The following is a 6,000-nucleotide window of genomic DNA, read 5'->3' as shown; positions in this document are numbered from 1 at the left end:
AATCTGGTTCATTATGCAATAACCAGGGAAATAGCCTTTCCCCTAGTGGACTCAACCACGAGCTGTCCTAAACAGCCATCTTGTAAGCATTCTGCAAATTCATTGTCTTGTGATCCATTACCAAACTGATTATCCCGATGTACCTGCATTTTGAAATCTTCCATGACTATCATGACATCATCTTTTTTACATGCCTATTCTTGCCACCAGTGTCCTAGGGATGACCATTTACAAGAAATTCAACTTAACTAGCATATAAATATCGCGTCTGTAGGGTATGGTCCCTTGGTGAGTAACTCCTGACATCTTAAAGCCTTCTACAATTTGTAAGTCACACAGGATGAAATACAAGCCATTTATCTGGATGAGTAACTGCAGTGATCTTAAGGGTAATTGGAACTAAGCACCATCTTCCATTTCCAGCATTGCAGTATTTTACCATTGGCTTAGTGCAAGCTCCCCCCCCCCCAAAAAAAAAGGTATGAAAGAGTGCTAAATGCTCTTGATCAATGTTTCCTCTATTTTGCAATGACCGCTGTGTACAATAATCTTCTGCTGTGCAATTTTTTTGCCCAGTGACACACACACACGTATATATATGTATATGTGTGTGTGTGTGTGTGTGTGTGTGTGTGTATATATATATATTCATTTTAGCAGCTAACAAAACACTCAATAAGAACTTAAGAACTTCGATTTCCTCTGGGTTTGATCATTTTCGCTCTTGTTAATCTGCACTCTAACAAAACATACGTAGCAGGCCTGTAGCAAGTAATGAAGGATTTTCTCGCCAAAGCTTTTGTACATTGTCCCTATGTGATTTGCTTACTAAATGATGCTTCAAAAAAATAAACTTTCCAACTATCACTCCATTTCTTCCCACTTGCATATTCTCCATCAGCTTTTGCAGAATGACAATACACACAGGTAACACCAGTTTTTGTATTGTACATAAATATTTCTCGTAACTGTATGTTCCTGACTTCATGAGCTTTTGGTGTAGCAGTTTTTACTGTTTTATTATGCCATTCTGCTTTAAATGAACAAGAAATTCTTTTTGTCTTTCATGGCCTTTGTTTCTTTGGAATTTGACGTAGTGAATTAGTCAATAATTTCTTCAATAAGAGCAGTAGAAATAAGCTAGTTCTAAAATCTGCAGATGAATCATTGCAAACTCCACTTTGTCAATAACATCCGCACCAGAAACTGGAAAAGGAATTATGATTGTGTACGAAATACAGTTAACATGCCACTGAGGTCGAGGGTGACAAACTTTTGTGCACAGTTTAGATTCCTTTGTGGAGTAGTAGCAAAAGATGTACAGTATGCGCACACGCACCTTAGAGGGAACATAGCTCTTGATCCTGTTATGCTCTCTTTCCGAATATTGGTGTTGGCGTAAGAGGTCAGTCAAGAAGCCTCTTTAGGAACTGTCCATTCATTAAGTAATTCTATGCTACGTTGGCACAAAATTACTCTATGAATATTATGATACTTAAAGAAAAGATACTGAACATCATCCACACAAGTGCTAGATCTTATAGAAGATATGAATCTTGGTACTGCTGCCAGTTATCATTGTGCTATACCAACAGATTATTCATAAAATCCATCATAGAATCCAGTAGGATAAAGGAATGGCGTTGACCCCAAAGGTCAACTATCCATTCCCCTCCACAAATGCTGCCTGACCTGCTGAGATCCTCCAGTAAATATTTTTTGCTCCAGATAGTAGCATTTACATTCTTGAGTCTCCAAATCAAATCACCTTGAAGAAAAAGGTATGTTCAACTAATGAATAAAAAATAAATTTATTTCAGTAATTTCTTTGTCTTTTTGCAGATGCAAGAAACAATTTTGATAAATTGGACACCAATAATTTGGGAACGACATACGATTATAATTCTGTCATGCATTACGATAAGTAAGTGATTGAGAATGCCAAGCATAATTAGAGGGTGTTGATGAATCCTGTAACATAAATTCAGTTTTTCACTGTTTGATCTGCAAGGTATTTTGTTTTAGATTTACAGCAACTGCTGTGTCTGCATTTTATAGATCCAAAAATTGTTTTTTTCCTCTTTCTCTCTCTGCCCTTATTTAATGTATTTATATCTAGATGGCTTCGAGAGTACTGCATCACCTTGATTAACTTGATCACTACATTATTACCTTTGTTTTTATTTCCACCTTTCAACTCTCCCTTTGCTGAAACTTCAGGCATGTTTTTCCTACTCTGGTTGACTTCAAATGTTAACCATGTTTCTCTTCCCAGAATGCTGCCTGAATTGCCATGTATTTCTAGCATTTTCTGTTTTTATTTCAGATACTGTATTTTTGTCATCATCTAGCATTTGTCAAAAATTAATATTGACCAATTTAATGGGATTGAAAAATGTTAAGTCCCCAAGATGATGACTTGAAGAAGGTGGTTAGGATATAGTGATTGATCTGGTGATCATCAAAATAATTCTGCAAAGTAAGAATAGAGGAAGGTCATCTAGCCCTTCAAACTACTCAAGTTCTGATTAGTTTTCCACCTTAGAACCAGTTTCCTGCATTCTCCTAATATCTTTAAATTGCAAAAATACATTGACAGTTGTTTTGAATACTGAATCATGAATTTCAAAAGATTCATCATATTCTGAAGAAATTTCTCCTCACCTTATTTTCATTACTGTTTCTTGACCCTTTGCATCCCCCCATCAAGCCCTGTAAGTTTTGTAAGTTTCAATACTCATTCTTCTATAAAACACAGACTATGCACCACAGGCCTGGTCTATAAAATCCTTCCTCCTGTGACAAATTGACCATCTATTGCACCTTCTCTATGACAAGTACATCTTGTTTCTGGGAAAGAAGATAAAAGCTGTACATGAGAGTCCAGGTGCGGTATCTTTAAGGATCTGCATGTTAACTTTTAGTAACATGTGGAAGTCCACCATGATTCCATTAAACAGCAACAGTTTGCAACTTTTGACCTTTAAGCATACTCTACTTTTTTGTTTTGCACACCTAAGTTGAATGCTAAATATTTTCCGCAGCTTATAAGCCATCTAACCTACTCATTAAATTTGTCTATATCTCTTCATACCTTGTATTGTTCTCATCCTCCTATTTGTTATACACATTCAGCCACTTGGAAATATAATATTTAGTTCACTTAGCCAAGTCATTGATATAGATTGTGAATACCTGTGGTTCCTGTCTCGCTGCATGGTGACTCACCTTGTCTGCAAGATCTGTGAAAGCTTATAATAATTCGAAATTCTTTGAAATCCTACCAATTTTTTTTCCTGTTGGATAGGTTCTATTCTGATTCTGCACTTGAAAAAGTAACAATCTTTAATGTCATTATAATCACAACCAATGTCTACTGTGTCTGCTGACATGGTTGATGTTAATTAAATTAAAGTTTTTGTTGTTTTATAGTAAACCTGAAAATCATATATTCAACACAAGTTAAAATAGTAGTGTTTCTATTTGCAGGCGTGCTTTTTCTAAAAATGGCAACATTACCATTTTACCGAAACCAAATCCAAATATAACTGTTGGACAGAGATATGGAATGACCACACTAGATGTTGATAAGATTAACATGTTATATAACTGCGGTAAGTATAAAATGTAAACTCAAGCTTCTGCAGATACTGCAAATTTATGCTGGAAAGTATAAGATATGTTCTTTTGGGTGAATTTTATCATTTGGGTGAATGTTTATGTTCTTTTGTGTTCTTTTATGATCATTTATGTTCTTTTGGGTGAATTTTATAGGTTTATCATGTACATGATAAACCTATAGTCATATTTTTGTACCAAATGATAAAATAAATATAGATTGTCTCACTGAATAGCAAATTACCATTCTCTTCCCTGACATGATTCTCTGTACCTACCTCTGTAACTGGATACATAACTTCCTTATCAGCAGACCCTATGAGAATTGGTAACAACATCTCTTCACTGACCATCAACACAGGTGCATCTCAAGGCTATATCCTAAGCCCCCTACTCTACTCTCTGTGCACACATAACAGTATTAGCTTCAAAGCTAAAAACTGATTGACAACTTCAGGAAGGTGGAGGAGGGCAGATCAGAATCTGATTCTGAAGCACAATTCCAATGTTGGTTTCAAATTTGCCACTGACACTATGTTGGATGACTCACAGATGGTGACAAGTCAGCTTACCAGTACAAGATAGGTCACCAGGTTAAGCAGTGCCTCAAAAACAACCAATTGCTCAAAGACTGCAAAGCTAAAAAACTGATTGTTGACTTCAGGAGGGTGAAGAAGGGCAAATATACAAGTATACTTTGAGGAGCTGGCTATGGAGAGAGTCAGTAGCTTTAAATTCCTGGATCTCAACCTATCAGATGACCTGCCCTGGGCTTAGCACATTGATGCAATCATAAAGAAAGTATGCCAGAGTCTTTCTTAGGAGGTTAAGGAATAGCAGGTTTTCATCAAATTCTCTAACAAAATTCTACAGATATACTGTTGAAAATGTCCTGACTGATTACATCGTAGTTTAGGTTGGTAAGTTGAATGTGCAGAGAGTAGTGGATTCAGCCCTGCATGTCATGGGCATGTACCTCCCCATCAGTAGTAGTATCTACTAGATTCCCTCCTGTGAGTATCTACAAGAAGTGCTACTGCAAGAAGGCAACACCATTTTGCAGCCACCATTAGGCCACCATTAGGCAATCATTACAGAAGCTTGATTCCCACCAGGTTCAAGAACAGCTACTGTACTTTAGCCATTTGTCCTTGACACAACTGACAAAAACCCCAATCATACCAGTTTAACAACACTTTCTTGTAAAAAAAAATGCTTTCTTGTGAATACTGCATATATAATGCTATATACCTATGATGCTGCTGCAAGTTTTTCATTGCATCTTGTTCATACTTGCATTTGCATATGACAGTAAGCTTGACTTTGACTTGGACCATTCAGTAAATTGCTCGTCTTAATTAAGGTGTATAAAAATTAAAGATGCCATTGTTTTACTCATAGCTCAAGATCACTTTGAGGTTAACATGATTTCCCCAAATGCAGAAGAGGAGAGTTATGAAGCAAAATTTTGATAATCAATAACATAAATAGATGTTAAGGCAAGTGATAACTCATTTTGCAGAGTTTAAGCACAAGAGATTCTGCAGATGCTGGATATTGAGTAAAATGCACAGCCTGGTATGAAAACACCAATGCCTTTAAATGGGAAATTCTACAGGAAGTAGTGGATATGGCCCAGTTTATCAATAGTAAAGCTCGTCTACATGAAACACTGTCACAAAAAAGCAGCTTCCATCATCAGGGACCCCCACCACTCAGGACATACTCTCTTCTCACTGCTGATATCAGGAAGGAGGTACAAGAGCATTAGGATCCCTCAATCATCAGGCTCTTGAACAAAGGGGATAACTTCACTCAACTTACTTGCACCATCATTGAAATTTCCCCACAGCCTATGAATTGTGCTCAATGATTCTTCATTTCATGTTCTCGATATTTTTTGCTCATTTATTTATATTATTGTTTCTTCTTTTTGAATTTGCGGTTTGTTGTCTTCTGAACTCTTGTTGCATGCCCTAATTGCGTGGTTGTTCTTTGATTCAGTTAAAGTTACTATTCTATAGATTTGTTGAGTATGCCCTCAAGAAAATGAATCTCAGGTTGTATATGGTGATATAGATGTACTTAGATAATAAAATTTACTTTGAACTTTGAAATGCTGGAGAAACTAGCATAGGAACAAATCAGGCAGTATCTATGAGGCACAAGAGGCCCTGTTAAGAAGAGTAAGCCTTTATTTAAGTACAGAATAGTCAGGATAGAATACTTCTGTCAGATGTGAGAATTCAGGACACCTGACTCTTTCCCTGATGATTACATCTGCACCCAACTTCAGTTTGTGACTGTCCAGATCAAGGAGTCCGAGCTGGATGTACTCAGGATCATTTGGGAGGCTGAAGTTATTAGAGATGGGACTTTTGA

This window comes from Hypanus sabinus, chromosome 7, assembly GCF_030144855.1.
Source record: "Hypanus sabinus isolate sHypSab1 chromosome 7, sHypSab1.hap1, whole genome shotgun sequence".
Classification (NCBI taxonomy): domain Eukaryota; kingdom Metazoa; phylum Chordata; class Chondrichthyes; order Myliobatiformes; family Dasyatidae; genus Hypanus; species Hypanus sabinus.
This window is presented reverse-complemented; position numbering follows the sequence as displayed.